This window comes from Dasypus novemcinctus, chromosome 7, assembly GCF_030445035.2.
Source record: "Dasypus novemcinctus isolate mDasNov1 chromosome 7, mDasNov1.1.hap2, whole genome shotgun sequence".
NCBI lineage: Eukaryota > Metazoa > Chordata > Mammalia > Cingulata > Dasypodidae > Dasypus > Dasypus novemcinctus.
This window is the reverse complement of record NC_080679.1, coordinates 67895395-67916889: the sequence shown is the minus strand read 5'-3', so window position 1 is coordinate 67916889 and position 21495 is coordinate 67895395. Positions and strand designations below refer to the sequence as shown.

General features: G+C 34.5%; 1 pseudogene; it reads left to right on the top strand.

Moving 5' to 3' along the window:
- Positions 1-18103, top strand: part of LOC101423598 (ATP-dependent RNA helicase DDX18 pseudogene) — a 108824-nt pseudogene extending 90721 nt beyond the window's left edge.
- The last annotated feature ends 3392 nt before the right edge of the window (positions 18104-21495 follow it).

Genomic DNA, 21495 nt, shown 5'->3' with positions numbered 1-21495 from the left:
CTACTATCCTGGATTCTTGCTTCTTTCCTTGCTTCTTCAGAAAGATATTTAGATCATTAAGTGTCAGTATTTCTTCTGTTTCTAAAATATTGCATTTAAGGCTGCATGTTTCCTTTAAACATAGCATTAGCTGCATCCCATTAAGGTTTTTTCTTTTCTTTTTAAAGATAATTTAGATTATATAAATGTTACATAAAAAATATAGGGGATTCCCATACATCCCATCCCTTCCCCCTCCACCACTTTCTCTTCTCCCTTTAACAACATCTTTCATTAGTGTGGTACATTTGTTGCTATCGGTGAAAACATATTGAAGTATTGCCACTAACCATAGTCTATAGGTTACATTATAGTTTACATTTTGCTCAGCATGATTTTATAGGTTTTGTCAAAATGTATAATGGCCTGTATCCATCATTGCAATGTTATGCAGGACAATTCTAATGTCCCCAAAATACCCATGTTAAATCTGTTCTTCCCTCTCCTTCCACTCAGAACCTCTGATGGCCACTGCCTTTATAACAATGATACAAGTTCTTCCATTGCTAGAATAACAATAAGTCTACTTTTGTCCATAGCTGCACTCCCCCCTTATATTAGTTCATTCTTCAAACTTGAGGATTTTGGCACGGTGATGCCCACTCTGTTTCTTTCTTTCTTTCTTTTATTTTAAGATTTATTTATTTATTTATTTCTCTCCCCTCCACCCCCAACCCCTCCCAGCCCCAGCTGTCTGTTCTCTGTGTCTATTTGCTGTGTCTTCTTTGTCCGCTTTGTTGTTGTCAGCGGCACAGGAATCTGTGTTTCTTTTTGTTGTGTCATCTTGTTGTGTCAGTTCTCCGTGTGTGTGATGCCATTCCTGGGCAGGCTGAACTTTCTTTCGCACTGGACGGCTCTCCTTATGGGGTGCACTCCTTGTGCGTGGGGCTCCCCTACGTGGGGGACACCCCTGCGTGGCATGGCACTCCTTGCGCACATCAGCATTGCACATGGGCCAGCTCCACATGGGTCAAGGAGGTCCGGGGTTTGAATCTTGGCCTCCCATGTGGTAGATGGACGCCCTAACCACTGGGCCAAGTCCACTGCCCCACTCTGGGTCTGACTGAGAGGGTGCTTAGATCCCATGGGGAAGATGGATAAAACTGTCTTGTTTGCAGTTATAGATACTCTCTGCTTCCTGGGATAGGCATTGTCCATCATCACCCTTTTGTTAGTTGTCCTGGATGAGTCCAATGAACTGGACCATAGGTGTTGCAACTCTGCTGAGATTCAGGGCTCAATCAGCATATGAACAGACCAAAACTTTTAAGTCTCTGGGACATATATGTAATGAGTACAGTACTAATCATAGGTTCAAATAAAAGGGACTGAAGAACCTTGTGTAGGGAAATTATAAGTTAATCTAAATGTGCTACATTGGAGAGCATGTATTTCAAAGTAAGGCCTACTGACAGGGTGCTAAGTTCTTGAGATTGTCTGCCCTGCCTATAGTGTCTAGATGTCTCTAGAACCTTCAGGAGACCTGCTGTTTGAGGCACTGTTTGATGAGGCAATCAATGAGATCCTTCTGAGACATGCATAAGCATAACCTCTGGAATGAGCTCCTGACTCACTTTGAAATCTCGTAGCCATAAAAACTTATTTGTTTCTAATATTTCCCCCTTTAGGTCAAGGTCTTTTCCCAAATGCATCACTAGTTAGCACTTGGTAGTAATCCTTCATTTCAGGGAGGCTCATCCCTGGGAGTCATGTCCCATACCAGGGCAAAGGTAGTGTGTTGTATACTGAACTTGGCTTAGAGAGAGACTATATTTGAGCAAAAAGGAGAATTTCAGGAGTTAACTCTTAGACAACCTATAGTACTAGGCTAAGTTTCAATTTCACAAGAACAAGGTTCATAAGTACAATCGTCAATATCAAGGACCTGGCATAATGGTCTGTCCTCTTTTGCTAGGCACTGCCCACGTACTCAGGGGACTCTTGCCACTCAATTAGAGAATGTAGCAGGACTTCCTAGGATGGGAATTCAACTTTCTTTTGGTTATTGTGTGGGTCTTCGCCACTGAGACAAGGCCCCATGACCACTTAGAAATTGTTTTATAACAAATCAGTTTTCTTGGTACATACTAATAAAGCATAAATCCATCCTAAGTGTACAATCAGTGGTATTCAGTGAAATCACATATTTGTCCAAGCATCACTTCAGTTATTCTTAGAGCCATTTCATTATTTAAATAATAATAAAAAACAAAACTTTTTATCTCTCAGTCTTTCTATGCTTCCCCTGCTATACAGAGCTGCTTTTCTTTTTCTACCTCTCTAGCATATTTGTATTTATATTTTGTAAAAACAGTATTATATATGCAATATCACCCATATTCTTGTTTTACATGAGGTTTTACTATCTTATAGTCTCTTGTTACAGTTTTTAGCTTTCCTTCATTATTAATAATATACATGACCTTAGAACTTTCCCCTTCATCCACTGTCATACCCATACAATAACTGCTAGTTACAATCACCATGATATGCTTTCACCATTTCTATTCATTTCCAAAGATTTACAAACAATCTTTTCACCAATTCTGCACATATTCTGTTCTCTAGCCACCTCATTCTATTTTCTGGTGACATATATTCTAATTATTAACTCCATGAGTTTACACAATATATTTAGTTCATTATAGAGCAATCATATTGTATTTGTCCTTCTGTGTCTTGCTTGCTTCACTCAACATAATGTCCTCCAGGTTCATCCTTGTTGTCATATGCTTCACAACTTCATTTCCTCTTACCACTGCATAAAATATTCCATCATGAGTATATACCACATTTTGTTTATCTGTTCATCAGTTGATGGACACCTGGGTTGATTTCAACTTTTGGCAACTGTGGATAATGCCACTATGGTCATTGGTGTGCAGATGTGTGTTTCTGTCTCTGCTCTCAGTTCTCTGGATATATACCTAGTAATGGTATTGCTGGGTCCCATGGCAAGTCTATATTCAACCTGCTTAGGCTCTGCCAAACAGTCCTCCACAGTGGCTGTATCATTCTTTATTCCTACCAAAAGTGAATAAGCATTCCTATCTCTCCACATCCTCTCCGACATTTACAGTTTTCCAACTTTTTAACAGCGTCCAGTCTAATAGGTGTGAAATGATATTGCATTGTAGTTTTGATTTGCATTTCCCTAATTGCTAGTGAATTTGAACACTTTTTCATGTGTTTCTCTGCCATTTGTATTTCTTCTTTGGACAACTGTCTTTTCAAGTCTTTTGCCCATTTTAAAATTGGGTTGTTTGTCTTTTTATTGTTGTGTTGTATGATTTCTTTATATATCACGGATATTAACCTGTTATTGGATATATGACTGCCAAATATTTTCTACCATTGTGTTGGCTACATTTTCACCATTTTGCCAAAGTCCTTTGAGGTGCAAAAGTGTTGAATTTTGAGGAGTTCCCATTCATCTATTTTTTCTTTTGTTGCTCGTGCTTTGGGTGTAAGGTTTAAGAACTATCACCTACCACAAAACCTTGAAGATGTTTTCCTACATTTTCTTCTAGGACAATTATGGTTGTTGCTTTTATTTTTAGGTCATTGATCCATTTTGAGTTAATTTTTGTATATAGTATGAGATAGGGGTCTTCTTTCTTTATTTTGGATATGAATATACAGTTCTGCTAGCACCATTTGTTGAATAGACCATTCTGGCCCAGCTGGGAGGGTTTGACTGCCTTGTCAAAAATCACTTCACTGTAGATGTGAGGGAATATTGCTGAGTCCTTGATTCAGTTCCATTGGTTAATATGCCTGTCTTTATTCCAGTGCCATACTGTTTTTTACCACTGTAGCTAAGTAACATGCTTTAAAGTCCAGAAGTTAAGAGTCCTCCAAGTTTGTTCTTCTTTGTTAAGGTCTTTTTGGCTATTCGGGGCCCTTTATCCTTCTAAATAAATATAATAATTGGTTTTTCCACCTCTGCAAAAAAGGCTGTTGGGATTTTTACTGGGATTGCTTTGAATCTATACATCAGTTTGGGTAGAATTTTCATGTTAGCTATATTTAATCTTCTAATCCATGAACACAGAATGTCCTTTTTATTTAAGTCTTCAGTTTCTTTTAGCATTGTTTTATCATTTTTGAATACAGGTCCTTAGTTAAGTTTATTCCTAAATATTTGATTGTTTTGGTTGTTCTCACAAATGGAATTTTTTTTCTGATTTTTTCCTCAGATTGCATATTAGTAGTGTATAGAAATACTATTTATTTTTGTGTATTAATCTTGCATCTTGCCACTTTGCTGAACTCATGAATTAGTTCTAGTAGCTTTGTTGTGGATTTTTCAGAAGATTCTAGACATAGGCTCATATCATCAGCAAATGGTGAACATTTTACTTCTTCCTTTCTTATTTGGGTGCCTTTTATTTATTTACCTAGCCTAACCACTTTAGCTAGAACCTCAAGCACAATACTGAATAACAATTGTGACTGTGGGTATCCTTGTCTTGTACCTGATCTCAGCAGGAAAGCTTTCCGTCTTTCACCATTGAGTACAATGCTAGCTGTCGGTTTCTCATGTATGCACTTTACTATATTGAGAAAACTTCCTTATATTCCTATCTTTTGGAGTGTTTTTATCAAGAGAAGGAGCTGTATTTTGACAAATGCCTTTTCTGCATCAATCTAGAAGATCATGTGATTTTTCTTTCTCAATTTATTAATATTAATGTGGTTTATTACACTAATTGATTTTCTTGTGTTGAATACCTTTGCATACCTGGGATAAAACCACTTGAATGCAGTCTATAATTCTTTTAATGTGCTTTTGGATTTGGTCTGTAAGTATTTTACTGAGGCTTTTTGCATCTGTATTCACTAGAGAAATTTGCCTGTTCAGTTTTTTTTGGAAGAGCTTGAGCAAAATTGGTATTAGATAATCTTTGAATGATTGGTAAAATTCACCTGTGAAGCCATCTGGTCCTGGGCTTTTCATCTTTGAGAGGTTTTTGATGACTGTTTCAATTTCTTTACTCATGATTGGTTTATCGATGTCTTCTATTTTCTCTATGGTCAGTGTAGGTGGTTTTGTGTTTCTAGGAATTATAGTCCATTTTGTCTACATTGTCCAGTTTGTTGACATGCAGATGTTCATATTATCGTCTTATTATCTCTCTTATTTTTGTGGTGTCCATGGTAATGTTTCCCCTGTCATTTATGATTTTATTTATTTGCATCTTCTCTCTTTTTTCTTTGCCAGACTAAGGATTTGTTGATTTTGTTGATCTTCTCAAAGAACCAAACTTTTGTTGATTCTCTCTACTGTTTTTTTGTTTTGTTTTGTTTTCAATTTCATTTATTTCTGCTCTGACCTTTACTATTTCTTTCCTTCAGCTTGGTTTGGGGTTAGTTCACTGTACTCTTTCTAGTTTCCACGTGTGCAGTAAGGTCTTCAATTTTGCTATTTTTTTCTTTTTTAGTGTAAGCATTGAGGGTTATAAATTTCTCTCTCAGCACTGACTTTGCTGTGTCCCTTTTATTTTGATATGTTGTGTTTTCATTTTTATTCATCTCAAGATATTTATGGAATTCTCTGGAAATTTCATCTTTGACCCACTGATTGAGTGTGTTGTTTGATTTCCATATATTTGTGAATTTTCTGTTTCCATACAAAATTTATTTCCAGCTTCATTCTGTTATGATCAGAGAATGTGTTTTGTATAATTTCAATCTTCTTAAATTTATTGAGACCTATATTGTGCGCCAACATATGGTCTATTCTGGAGAAGGATGCATGAATGCTGGAAAAGAATGTATATTCTGCTCTTTGGGGTATAATGCTCTGTAAATGTCTGTTTGGTCTAGTTCATTTATCATATTATTCAAGCTCTCTCTTTCCTTATTTATCCTTTGTCCAGATATTCTATCCAATGCTGAAGTGTTGATTGAAGTCTCCAACTATTATTGTAGAGACATCTATTTCTACCTTCTATCTTATAGTGCGTGCCTAATATATATTGTGGGGCACCTAGTTTAGGTACATAAATATTTATTGTAATTATTTCTTCTTGGTGAATTGCCTCTTTTATTAATATATTATGACCTTCTTCATCTGTTATAAAGTTTTGCATTTAAAATCTATTTTGTCCGATATTAGTATCGCTGCTCCAGATCTCTTTTTGGTTATTATTTGCATGGAATATCTTTTTTCAGCCCTCTGCTTTCAACATGGTTGTGTTCTTACCTCTGAGATGAGTCTCCTTCAGACAATATATAAATGGCTCATTTTAAAAAATCAATTCTGTCAGTTTATGTCTTTTGATTGGGGAATACAATTCAGTGCTATTACTGTAAAGGCATTACTTTCATCCATTTTATCCTTCGGCTTTCTGATGTGATACTTTACTATTGTCTGTCTTTTTACCCTTTAAGCTACCCTTACCAATAATCTTCATTTCTATACTCTCCTCCAAGTCTCTTAACCTTGCTTTTTTCCTTTCAGGCTACAGTATTCCCTTTAGTATCTCTTGTAAATCTGGTCTTTTGGTAACATACTCTCTGTTTTTGTTTGTCTGTGAAGAATTTAAATTAAGCCTTATTTTTGAAGGATAGTTTTGCTGGATAAAGAATTCTTGGACAACAGTTTTTTTTCTTTCAGTACCTTAAATACATCATACCATTTTCTTCTTTCCTCCATGGTTTCTGATGAGAGATTGGCACTTAGTCTTATTGAGGTTCCCTTGTATGTGATGCATTGATTTCATTTCCTTGAATTGATTTAGGAAATTTGTTTGGCCATCTTTGATTCATTTTTCCAAATATTCATCACCTCTAACTTTTTAGTTTGATCCTTTGACTGGTCCATATCTTCCTGTTTCTTAGTGCAGCTTTTAATTTTTTGCTGATGTTTAACTTGATGGATTTACTTTGTCAGTTTCTCTTTCTTGCCTAGGGTTTTATTTTTGTTTGACTTGTTTTAAGGCTCTTCTTTGACACTTGGTTCCGCTTTTCTAAATCTTTAGAATTGCCCATGTTTAATTGAAAAAAATTTGAAAAAAGAAAATATGAGCAAAAAGGAAAAGTCAAAAGAAAAAAAATGAGGAAATGGAAGAGGAAAAAAAGGAAGAGGAGAAGTGAATGAAAAAGAAAAGCAAAATAAAACAAGCAAACAAATAATGGTCCTCATTCCCAGGCCACTGTTCACTGGCTAGGTTCTTCTTCACTGGCCACCTGCATCTGCATATCACCCCATGGCCCTGCTGCCCCTTGGGTACTCAGATGAGGAGAGAAACAAACAAACAAACCCACAAAAAATGACCCCCACAAAAATGGGCTTCCATTTCAGGCCACCAGCATCCAGGTCTGCCCCTCCATGCTAGCTACTCACAGCCCTGGTACCTGCTCTTCAGTCACATGCCCAGATTTCCCCTTGGCCTTGTGACTTCCCCTACAAGGCAATCTAGCTTGTCTTTACACCACTTCTGGAGGAAGAATGCAGTCTGTTTCTCCCTACTCTGCCATCTCGCCTTTGCCTCTTTTTCTTCTTCTTCTTTTCTTAATCTGGAAGTGCTATTAATTAGTATGCAGTTTAAAAGTTGCAAGTTACATATTTTTTAATGTATGTATTCTAAATCAAGAAAGAAATTATTATTCAAAGTCATCCTATTTTAACTGTTAGGAAATATCAGAAGTAAGTGCCCTTCAGTTAAAATTAATACTATATAACAATAATAATAGACTATGTTTATTGACCATTTACTTTGTGCCATGCTTTAGACTCATTCTTTATAAGCAATGTTTCTTTATAAGGCAGGTATGTATTATGACTGTATTGTATTATCCCCATTTTCCAGATATGGCAACTGATACTTAAAAGCATTGAGCAATTTATTCATGGCCTCACTGACAGTTAAGTGTAGACTATGGAGTCAAACCTAGAGAGTCTGAATTCAAAATCCTCTCAGTCACTTTGCTGTACTGTATAATCCTGCAGTAGTGACTGTGTTGTGGGGATGGTGGTTAGATGTTCTTGCTGTAGAATAAGGTTCAGATAGGAAAGTATTGGAAGATAAGATTGGTCAGGTCATTAAGGGACTAATTATGAAGGATTTTAGATTCACAGGAACTCTGGAAAATCTACCTTGATCACTCTTCAAAAAATATTAATTTGAAAGGGGAATTGTTAGGCTGTATATATAGTAATAGAATACAAATATTTAAAATATCTGTGAAACTTCACTACAAAAGCAGTTACCCTAAATTAAACCACTGGGTATTGTTAATACTACAGTAATAAAAATGTGCTTTATCAATTGTACAGATGTTCCATACCAATGTAAGGTATTAATGATAGGGGGGTATATAGGAATCTTGTGTTTTATTCATGGTTGCTCTGTAAGCCCAAAATTTCTCTAATAAGAATATTAGTCTGCTAGTGTGTTACTGTTGTTAAGGATATTCTCACATGGTACACATGTTTCATTGCCTGCTGTTATGTTTTATTCACACAGATGGTCAGTAAAGCACTTGGCATTTTTCCAAAGCCCATAACAAACACTCCATAGATAGAAGCTACTTTTTTTATTATACTGTGGAAGTGTTCTTAACTGACCTCCACTTAAGAAACTCATCAGAGTAACCTATGCTTTCTGTTTCCCTAGCCAAACATTTTGATTGATAGTCATGAAATGCCAAAGCTGTGCCTTTTCAGGTCAGCTCTCACCAGGTGCCCCAATATTGTGTATATTTACCAAAGATGAACTGTGCTTGGTCCCAAATCTGTTTATGTCAGTTATACTTATCTTCATCATGTAAACTAAGTGACTTTTTATATAAATCAATGAAATGTGAATGTGGAAAGAAAGAAATATTTCTTTAAAAAACCCAGTTGAATTTTTGGATGCACTAGATAAAGGCAAATCATAAAAAAAAAAAAAAAAAGCATGTCAAATTAGTAGTTGTGGGCGAGAAAACTGTAAAAGTTAAGAAAAATCTTATAAAAATCTAGAAAAATTCTGTATTTAGGTTTTGGCTAAGTATGGAATTTACCTGATCATTTTGTGAAATAGAAAGTAATTTAGTGTATAGCTTACATAATAATTATAAGGGTATATAGGTAGTTTTTGTGTTTTTTTGTGTGTTGCTGCTGTTGTTTACTTAAAAATTGCTATGACATGTATTTCTTAAATATTCTATCTGGTTTGCATTTGTGAAAATAGGAAGAAATGGAATATGGTGCTTTAAGTATGATGGTGACCTTTTTGATAAATATCTCAGTCAGCTCCTGATGGGAGATGAGTGCCCTGTGGTTGATATACAGTCTTCTATTTAAGGCATGGTTTCAAATTTAGTACTTTTCTGGTTTAGAAACTATAAATTATTCATGCAGTATCAAGCTTTTTAAACCCAGTTTATGACATGTTGGCATTTTGCCAGTCTCGGTTGAAATAGTCTAAATAATTTAGTTTGTTTCCCTTCAATGTACAATACATTCTGAAGCCCAAGAAATGTTAAGTAAGTTTTGTTTTATTCTCTGCTCTGCTGAGGTCAGGGAGGTTAAGCTCTTAGTCAGTTTTAGAACTCCCTTGTTTTCTCCCAGTCTGCTAGCTTTCTTTTGTACTTTTAATATACTTTGCCTTTTCTTTTATATGACATATCCATTTTACTGAACTTCTGGTTTAGATTTCTTTCTCTCCGACTAATTATCTCGACAGAATTTCCATACATTGTAATTTCAGTTATAAATAAGAGGATATCTTTGCAAGAAAAAAATTCAATTATTTTTAGATACCAGTATTTTCCATATTTTCCAAGTAAAATCAATGAATTACTGATTTAATTAGCTGAACTGTATGAATCATTAAATAATAAATATCAAAGAGTTCAAGATTTAAACAACTAAAATGTGGGCATTTATTTGAACTTATTTTCAATATATTAACTATGAGATAATGTGAATTTACATAGTTTTAGTCCTAACAGACCTGGAACAACCAGAGTCTGGAAACAGTAGATTCTCTATTAATTTTGAAAATAGAGAGGTTTGAGAAAAGGAAAGGCACATCAGCAGTATTTGACTTTAACACCAATTTAAACAGTCTCACTAAGAAACAACATAATGAACATTCAACGTGTAAATATGAAATTCTTGCAATTCAATAGAATGCACTATGATATTGCTAATGACTGTTTTTTTCCCCCTACTCTGCTATTTCAGGTAATATTACCATTTTAAAAGTTTGGATCCTCTCCTCACTCAGAGTAATTGGGTAGAAGAGGGCCAGGGGCTATATGTTAAGTGTGGCCTGTCAGATCTCCACCTCTCTCTGTCCTTCATGATTAGTTCAAGGATGCCCATATGATGTCATTAGAGCCAATGAAATGTCATGAGAACTTTTGGATAAAGGGAGGGGCAATGAACCACCGAACTGGTGGCTGAGAGGATATGAGTTTCTAGAATTGCTGATACTTCTTGTTTATGTAAAGGAGGACCCTGTCTGCAAATGGATCAGGACATAGAGTTGGAAGTATGCCAGGTCCTGATGGCATGGTTTGAGTTTCCAAATCAAGATTAACTAGCTCTAAAATTTTCAATTTCGTTATCATAAAATTCTTTTTTGTTTAAGCCATTCTAAATTTTTCTCTTACTTACAATGGAAAAAGTTCTATTTTAAAATATGCATATTTATTTATGGATTATTGATTAGTTAATTAGAAACTTTCTGTTCATTGTCAACCCCAAAGCAGTTCCAATTACACAGACCTGTTCATTAAATGGGAACAGTAATTTGCACAATGTATGTTTCATATTAAATTTAACACATTGAAAATATTCTCTTCTGTAAAAAGAATCAATTTTCATGTGATTGGGGTTTTAACTTTTCATTTACAATTGTTTTTATTAGTTCCAATTTCTTTTTTTATGGAGATAATGGGATCTTTTAGGAAACTGATGAAAACTATGCATTCAATGCTGAGAAAAGGACAAAACACTGTGTCAGGATGTCTATGGATTTTCTGAAGCCTGTATGTAGACTACTGATTAAGGGACTCTGCACTTTGGTCAAAAATGAGTCCTTGACATTTTTGATTTCTGGAATTTTCTTGAGGTTTTCTTTATCTACTATATGATTAATTTTAAATATGTTCCAAGGATGATTGAGAATAATGTTTATTCACTCTTTCTATAGGATATAGAATCCTAAATAAAACTGTTAATTTTAATAGGATTCAAGTTCGAGAATTCTCTCACTCCCCCATCCTGTCATTTTTCTTGCATTTCTAATATTTACTGTTTGCATGTTTTGATACTATCCACTAATAATAGTTCGCAGCTATTATGTATTTAATATTGATTTATCCTTCATAAAAACAGAGACCATTATCTTCGAGAGATTTTGTTTTATTTAATTATATAATAATAATGCAAACCCTGGTGTCTTTTTTTTCTACATGCATAATTCATCTTTTCCCAACATTTTATTTTGGATATTTGTCTATCTTTCCATCTTGGATGTGTTTCCTGTGACCCAGATATATAATTTCTAACCAACAGATTCATAAGATAAATAAATTTTGTAGTTTTAGCCCAGCATGCTTTAGGCGATTTGTTACACAGTAAAAGTTGACTGATAAATTCTTCTACCAGTTCCTTTTAAGTTTTTCAAAAACATTCTAGGGAGTGGATGTGGCTCAAGCAACTGAGCGCCTGCTTCCCACATGAGAGGTCCTGGGTTCAGTTCCCCATGCCTTCTTAAATAAATAAATAAATCAACAAGCAAACAAATGAAAAAACCAATTTCAGGGAGCCAATGTGGCTCAGTGGTTGAGCACTGGCTTCCCACACACAAGGTCCCAGTTTCAATCCCTGGCCCCAGTACTTCAAAAACAAAATGAAAACAAAAACAAACACAAAACATTCTAGACTGTAATGTCTTCAACAAATTCAATAAAAATGGAGTCAATTTTGAACCTCTGTCTTTGTATGATGAAGACTTTATCACACATTTAGTCTCAGATTAATTTTATTTAGATTTAATTCTACACATTTAACTGATATCAGTGTTTCCTCTCACAGACCTTTGGTATCCCATTTTTCTTATTATTAAATAAATATTTTTTTGGTCACTCAATTGACTAAAGTTTATCCTTGAATAATTTCTTTTGAAAAGAAGAGTTAATGTTTCAAGGGTGGATTTTCCACACAACCTTACAACAAAACTGCTTCCTTCAAACTCTGTAGACATTGCTTCACTCTCTTGTAGTGGCCAGGGTATTAGAGGAAAATGAGCTTTATTTATTTATTTACTTCATTTTTAAACAAATTAATTGATACATATTAATAAAGTATAAATCCATGCAAATATACAATCAATGGTCTTTGGTATATTCACATAGTTGTGCATTCATCATTAATAATAAAACAAAAATGAAAAAAATCAAGTATTATTTATTTTAAAAGATATTAATTCCATTTATTCTTCTTGAATGTTTATAGACGTTTATCCCTCATCACTGAAATGATTGTTTTTTTTCAGATTACGTCTAAGTATGTGTTTCTGTTCATCAATGTTGCATGTAACAACTGAGTCCATTTAACCACAGGCTCAGATCTTTTATATAGTTCAGGAAAGACTGATGATTGCTGTGGCTCTGTTTATCATTTTGTCCTTGCAATTATTTTCTCATTGGGGTTTTGCTCTTTATCTACTATCTTTTCATTAATAATTTTCTTATTTTTGTATATGATCTCATTCTTGAACAACTTCTGTTCCCCCTCCCCAAGATGGCTCCCATGTATGTTTTACTTGCTGTTTGCACTTGTTGTCTTTTTGCTTGTTGTTTGCTCATTGTCTGCTCAGTTTTTTCTTGTCTACTCATTGTTTTTTCTTGTTGTCTGCTCATTGGGCATTCTTTTTTGCTTAATATCTGCTCATTGTTTGCTCATTGTTTGTTTGACTTCTTTAGAAGGCACGGAAAACAGAATCTGGGACCTCTCATCTAGGAGGCAGGCACCCAACTGCTTGAGCCACATCCACCTCTCTGATTTTATTCTAAATAAATTATTCAATTTTTAGTGTGGTCTCTAATTTTTATTTATCTCTTATGCAGAATTTAAAAAACATTTTATTGCTATTTTTAATCTCTTTGTATTCTTTTCTAATATTAACTAGCTTCCTCCTTGCATTCCCACTGTTTTTTCTTTTCTTTTTTTCACAGAATTTAACTTTTTTGGTACTTCTTTGAGATTATAAAACTAAGTTGAATTTCTAAAACATTCTTATGCTTTCATGAGCAAATTCATTTCCAAAAATTATATCTCTAATAGATTTTAACTTCTGACCAAGATGGAGCCTTATGTTCTCTTTGAGTTAAGGAGACAGAAATAAGATTCCAGGGAAGATAAGGTGGCTAGAGGTTTTAGGAGAGAGCTTCCCAGAGAGAGAACTAAGGAGATGTGAAAACTATCCTACTCAAGTATCAGTACTGATTAATGCTCGAATACAAAGAAACTAATTGGAAAGATTAGTGGAAACAATGTCTGAGGCTTTCACAGGACCAGGGATGATGCCTGTTCCTAACATCCAGAGTGTGTAAAATCTCATGATTTACAAGACTCAGAGTACTAAAAAGGGTCTTTCTTCAGTTGTGGGGAAAAGTTAATGCTAGATAAAATGCTTCTCTGTTATCCCTAACAAATCCTAAAAGTGGAACCAGTTTCCACTTAACTGTGTCCAGAACAAAGATAAACAATATTTTTAGGAATGCAAAAATATACAGGAGCCAAAAGGTAAAATTTATAATAGCAAGCACCTAATAAAAAATTATCAGGTATGAAATGAAGGAAGGAAATACAGCCCATAATGATGAGAAATATCCAACAGTTGAAATTGACCCACAAATGACTTAGGTGACAGAATTAGTAAACAAAGACATTAAAATAGTAATTATAATTGTATTTCAGATATTCAAGAAGCTAGAGTAAACTGATGATATTAATGACAGATTAGACATTGAGGAAGAGATCAGTTAACTTTAAGACCTAGAAAAGAAACTCTCTAAAAGGAAAAACACAGAGAAAAAAGACCACAAAAATATAAACAATGCATTAGCAAAGGGTGTGACAACTCCAAGTGCAAAATATACATGCAACTGGAGTCCCTGAGGAAAGGGGAGAGAAGGTAGAACAGAAAAAAAATTGAAGAAATAATGGTCAAAATATTTTCAAATTTGATGAAAACTATAAGCTTTAAGAACCTCCAACAAACCCAAGCACAATAAAAATGAAGAAAAATACACTGAAAGACATATCATAAAATTTCTTTAAACCAAAGAGAAAGAGAAAAATTTTAAAGCAGTCAGAGATAAAATAGACAGTATGTATAGAAAGATGTATAGAAGTATGTGTAGAAGATAAAGATGACAGCAGATTTCTTGTCACAAAAAAATAAAAGCTTGAAGGCAGTGAGTAATATTGTTAAAGTACAAAGAGAAAACAAAGTCAACCTAGAATTCTACACTTAGCAAAAATATCTATTATTTAAAAATTAAATACTTGTCATACATCCAAAACTGAAGGAATTAATTACCAGCAGACTCACACTATGTTTAATGTCTTCCAAGTAGAAAGAAAATGATACCAGATGGAAAAATCTGGATCTACACAAAGGGATGAAGAACCCTGGAAATGGTCACTCATAGGTAAATATAAAGATGCAAAAAAAATTTATTTTCTAAATCTCTTTAAAAGATAATGACTATTTAAAGAAAAAAAAACCACAATAACAATGCATAGTAGAGTCTAACATATATAGAAGTAAAGGTCTGACAATGATACCACAAAGCCCGGGAGATGAAGTATACTGTTGGAAGGTTTTATTAAGTATGAAGTAGAATAATATCACTTGAAGGTACTCTTAAGTTAAAAATTCATATTATAAACCCTGAAGCAACCACAGAAATGAAACCACAAAAATACAAGATAGTTATAAATAAGTCAACTAACTAAATAAAATACAATAAAAATAATTTCATCCAAAAGAAGTCAGAAACAGAGAAAAACAGGCAAATATAGCATGATGGTAGATTTAAACTTAACCATATCAGTAATCACACAAAATATGGTCTAAACACCCCCAATTAAAGGGCACATATTATCAGATTGTATAAACAATTTAGAGCCAATTATGTGCTGTCTATAAGAAATCTATATTAAACATAAAATGCACACAAAAAGTAAAACGGGAAAAGATGCACCATGATAATACTAATCAAAAACAAGCTGGAGGGGCTATATTAATATCAGATAAAGTAGATATCAGAGGAAAGAATATTACCATATGTAAAGAGGGTTATTTCATAAGGATAACAGTGTAAATTCATCAAGGGGACATAACATTCTTAAAAATGATGTACCTAAAAACAAAAGTTCCAGATACATGGAGCAAAACTAGATAAACAGCAGGGGGACATAGATAAAGCCACAATCATAGTCAGAAATTTCAACACTCCTTTCACAATAACTGATAGATTAAGTATACAGAAAATCAGTAAGAATGTATAAGACTGGGCCGAGGGGCATACGTGCCCCTTTAGGAAATAATGTCAGTCTCAAATGGAAGACCCATTTGCGGCACTGCAGTGAAGGTGCTTCAGAGGTATCCTGTGTCACTTTCCAATGAAACTAGTGTGCAAGAAGATTGAGAAGTGGAACCTAGAAGTGTGCAGTGAAACCTAAAGCTACAGGGAATCTTAAATGTGAGCTTTTCAGAACCCAAAATGGAGATCCATCTGAAGAAACTGTGGAAACTGGAAAAGTAAGATCCCTAAAACAGTCTATGGATGTGGGCTTATCAGAAGCTCAAAATGGAGACACGCCTAATGAAAAAGTGAAAAATATTATAGTTTAAAAGTTCTCAAAGAAGAAGTCTACTGTATTAGTGGGGAAGCAGCAACACAGTCACACAATTCAGAATCAAAAAAGAAAAAGAAAAATGGTAGAAAATGCTGGGTCTGATGACAAAAAAAAAACAAAAATAAAAATAATGTGGAGAAGTCATATGACGAAGATGACAGTGAAGTGCCCATCTTGCCCCACAGACAGACAGTAACTTTCGAGGATATTTCATTTGCATCCCTAACTATGAAACACTCTGAAGGTGATAAAAGAAATGGGCTTTACAAAAGTGTTTGAAATTCATCATAAAAGTATCAGACCACTTCTGAAAGGCAGAGATCTTCTAGTGGCTACAAAAGCAGGCAGTGGCAAAATCCAGGCATTTCTTATCCCTGCTGTTGAATTCATTGTTAAGTTAGAATTCATGTCCAGGAAGAGAACAGGAGTCCTTATTCTCTCATCTACTAGGGAACTGACCAAGATTTTTGGTGTGCTCAAGATGCTACTGACTTACTACATCCACACATATGGGTTGATAATGGATGGTAGTAACAGATCTGCTGAAACACAGAATCTTGTTAGTGGGATCAACGTCACTGTGGTCACACCAGGTCAACTTATGGACCATATGCAGAATACCCCAGGGTTTATATATAAAAACCTACAGTGGTTATTGATAGGCCGATTATATCTTGGATGCTGGGTTTGAAGAGAATTAAACCAAGTTATTCAACTTCTGCAAATATGCAAGCAGATCATGCTCTTTTCTGCCATATGAACTCATAAAATTGAAGACCTGGCAAGAATTTCTCTGAAAAAGGAGCCATTGTATGTTGGTGTTGATAATAAAACTAATGCAACAGTGGATGGTCTTGAGCAGGATTCATTGTCCCTCTGAAAAGAGATTCCTTCTGCTCTTTACATTCCTTAAGAACCTGAAGAAGAAAATGATGTGTTCTTTTCATCGTGTAATTCCATGAAATAGCACTACAAGTTGATGAACTCCACTGATTTGCCTGCCTTGGACATTTATATAAGGCAGAAGCAAAATACGTAGAGAAACACCTTCTTCCAGTTCTGCAATGCATATTCAGGGATGCTGTTGTGTACAGACACGGCAGCTCGAGGGCTGGATATTCCTAAAGTCAACCTGATTGTTCAGTATAACTCTCCAGATGACCTAAAGGAATATATTCATCATTCATCGTGTGGATAGAACAGCCAGAAGCGTAAGTGGAAGACGACATGCCTTGCTCATTGTGCACCCAGAAGACCTGAGTTTCCTCATTAATTGAAGCCATTCAAGGTTCCATTAAATGAATTTTAGTTTTCTTGGTCCAAAATTTCTGACATTCAGTCTCAGCTTGAGAAATTGAACAGAACTACTTCCTTCAGAAGTCAGCCCAGGAAGCATGTAAGTCATACATTTGATCATATGATTTCTGTTGGAGGAAATGGGGTGCTCACCGGGACATGGAGACTGATTGCAGGCAGAAAGTTTATTGGTAAGCTCTCCCAACAGAGAGGGTCTGCCAGCATGGCGGGGGTCTGAAGAGAGACTTCAGCCCACTCTGGAAAGGGGGCATTTGAATTTATATAGTAGATTCCTAGGCAGGGAAATGACAGTTGATGGGAGGGGGTTGAGAGTCTGAGTAAGGTGCCGGGGCCAATAGGAAGCCCTAGAGGTGAAAATTTTCCCTTGTTTGGCTAAAGGGTAGTGGGTTAGGAAGTTATGTTTTCTTGAAATGCTGGAGGAGCAGGTGGTGCTTTGATCTGCAGGGAGAGAATGTCTTTATCTCACTTTACTCCCATTTCCACATGGTTTCTTTGTTCAACCTTTGCCATGATTTCAGACATGTAGGCTATGGGGGGGGGGGGGGGGGTGTCTTTCCTTAATGCATGTCAGGGGGAACTGAGCCACAGCTTGTTAATTATTGCAAACCTAGTGAGGGCACCTGTAACAATTTCCATTCTCTGAAACTAATCTATGATGCTCATAACTTAAATTTGCCTCAGGTTGCCCCGTCATTCAGTTTCAAGGTATCTCCTTTTGTTGATCTGTATGTGAACAGCAACAATAGCAAACAGAAAAAGAGAGGAGGTGGTGATGGGTTTGGCTATCAGAAAGCCAAGAAAATTGAAAAGTCCAAAATCTTCAAAAACATTAGCAGAAAGTCATCTGACAGCAGACAGTTCTCTCCCTGAACATACCTTCCTTTCATCCTGAATAACTTTGTCCTGAAATGGATTCCCCTACCCCTTTCTCTAGCAATGGAACAATATGGGAACTTATTTCTATGATTTGGACTGATCTAAAAATTAACATGGGTTGCAAGCACTGAGAACTCTTTATTTCCAGCAAATCTCTTTTTAATTTTTTTGGTTATATAACAGTTCAATTTTTCTTGGTTGCCTGAGGGCAAAGCAAGAGATGTTTTTGTCTTTTTTGTGTTTATACAATATTTGAATTTAAAATCTTTTTTCCCCCCAAATTTAAGTTACTGTTATTAATAGAATTCTTTATGTACCTTTCTTTCCTAGTGACTGAAAATTTTTATGGCAAAGATGACTCTACTAACTCACTGTAAAAGGCAGGGGTGAGTGTGTACTGGAGAGATGGTAATGCGGTCTTGGTTTATTTTTTGGTTTTGTTTGTTTCTTGGACTTTCATAACAGTTCTTATTCCTTCCTGGAAATCCTGAAATATAAAAAGTCGGAGAGTTTTGGGAAATACCTTACAAACACTTTAGGGTTAAATGTGGTATCAATTTTTATATACTGCTTGCTATTTGAATAAAGCACTCCTTGCAGACTTAACATTTGGATAAAAAATCTGGGCTTTTTAAGCCTCCTTTACACCAATATAGGTGTACTCTGTTGAACTATATTTGGTAATGTTGCAAAGACCCTTTATACAAAAACATGAAGACTGGAACACTCCTTAAAATTTGTTGGTTCCAAGGTGATTTGAATTTAGGTACTTCCTTCCAATTTTAAGAGGTATTTAAATGGGAAGACCAAGTATCAATAGACTCATAGCAAGGCCATCAAATAATCATTGCTAATTGAACAGTCATTAAGTGAGAAAAATTACCTTTGCCAGAATCCAAGAATCAAAAATAGATTGGCAGTGAATGTTGAAAATGGAGGGAGGGAAGTCAGAAAAACAAGCAAAGTGTGTGGGTTTTCTGTTGTAGGAGCACTGGATTTCTAGTGGTTTTGTGTAGTATGGTAATTCTGTTTCATAGTAATTCAAAACCAATCACTGCTATTGTGCCGGTAATGTCATAGGGTCCATGAAATATAAGTACACAAAGAACATCAAGTGTAGGACAAACAATTTTATAACTAGCACTCCAAAAGGCAAAGAAAAGAGCAGTGTTGTGCATCTGGCCCTGTCCTCCTGGGAATCAGACCTTGGTTGTTGGGCTCCTAATTTGTGACATTTAAAAACTTTCTCTCCAGTGGCTTGTTTTGTTTCAGAGATAATCATGTTTTTAAAAAACACATAAAAGTAAAAGTAAGAATATTTAATCACTGAATATAACTAAATACCACTGTTATTTGCATATCTGTCTAGCTTTTTCTATACATACTGATACTTCTTAATTTTTTTTTTACCGAAAGTGAAGTTACCCTCTACCCATTACTTTGTAATTACCAGCATATTCCATAACATGTTTATTTTCCTATGCCATTAAATAAGTACATAAAGAAGAATGAAGAAGACTTGAAAAACACTATCAACTAACTTGTTCTATCTGGCATTTTATAGAATATTCCACCCAACAAAGCTGAATGCACAGTCTTTTCATATGTACATGGAACACATACCAAGATATACCATATCCTTGCCCATAAAGCAAATCTCAATGCATTTAAAAGGATTAAATTATCTTATGGATAATGTTCTCTGAGCATTTAAGAAACTAATTTAACATTAAAAACACTCTGGAAAATCCCCAAATATTTGAAAATTAAATATTACTCCTCTAAATAACCATGAATCAAAAAAGAAAGTCCTGTTTCTGTTACACTTGATTGATTTATAAGCTCACAACTTTTATAATTAAAAAAAGATGATAGTAATTTAAAAAACATTATGCTAAGTGATAGAAACTAGACTCAAAGTACTTTTTAGTGTATGATTTCATTTATATAAAATGTAAATATGAATAAATCTATAGAGATAGACATAGGTTGGGGTTATGTAGGCCTGTGGATGGATAGACAGATGGAAAGGTAACTCTTAAGGGGTGTGGGGTTTTTCTTTTTGGAGTAATGAAAATATTCTAAAATTGATTGTGGTGATGAATGCACAACTCTGTTTATATTAAAAGCTACTGATGGTATATTTTGGATGGACTTATGGTATATGAATATATCTCAATAAAATGCTTTAAAAAGATTAATTAGGAAGTACTTTAAATGGAAAGAAAATGAAAACATGATGTTTCAAATACTGATACTGTGAGATAGAGGTAAAATAATAAAGAAAAATATAACAAATTTCTGTATTAAAAAGAAGACATGGCTTGAATCAATGACTCCAGCTTCTCCAATAAAAATGAAAAAAAGGAACAAATGAAATCTAAATTAAGCAGAATAAAGATAAGATATGAGAAGAAAACAGAGAAACAGAAAAATCAATGAAACCAAAAGCTGGTTCTTTGAGATGATCAATATTGATAAGTCTATTACAAGACTGAAGAAGAGTAAAAGAGAGAAGGCACAAATGATTACTATCAGGATCAAGAAAGGTAATATCACTACTTATGTTCATGATATTAAAAGGAGAATGGGAAAAAATGGCAATAAATTTGACAACTTAGATACAATGAACAAATTTCTTGAAAGGCACAAACTACCAAAGCTCACTCAAGAAGAAATATATAACCTAACAAGCCTAATAAGTATAAAAATAATTGAATGTAGTTAAAGACCTTCTAAAAAAGAACTCCAGGACTAGATGCTACACTGATGAATTCTACCAAATATTTAAAGAAGAAATAGTACAAATTCAAATAATACAAACTTTCCCAGAATATTGATGAGAAGGGAAATTTCTCAACCCATTTTTTTCTGCCAACATTATGTTGATTCCTAAATGAACCAAAGATCCTGCAAATAAAGAAAACTACAGACCAATATTTCTTGTAGACATAGATGTAAAAATTCTCAACAAAAGTTTAGCTAATCTTATTCAACAGCATATATAAAGGGTAATACAATAAAATTATGTAGTTTATCCCAGCAAGGCAAGGTTGAAAATTGATATATGTAGTACACCATATTAATAATCTAAAAAAATCTTATCAATAGATGCAGAAAAAGTATGTGATATAATCCAACATTCATTTCTGATAATTCTTAGCAAACCAGGAAAAAAAGGGAACCTGGTAAAGAAAAATATCTCTGAAAACCTTACAGCTAATATCTTTCTTAATGGTAAAAGATCATTTTCTTCCTAAGAGTAGGGAAGTCACTGATGTCTATTCTCACTAGTTCTGTTCACATTGTACCAGAAATTCTAGTCAGTGCAATAAAGGAAGAAAAAATAAAAACACCCAGATTGAAAGGAAAATGTAAAATTGTCC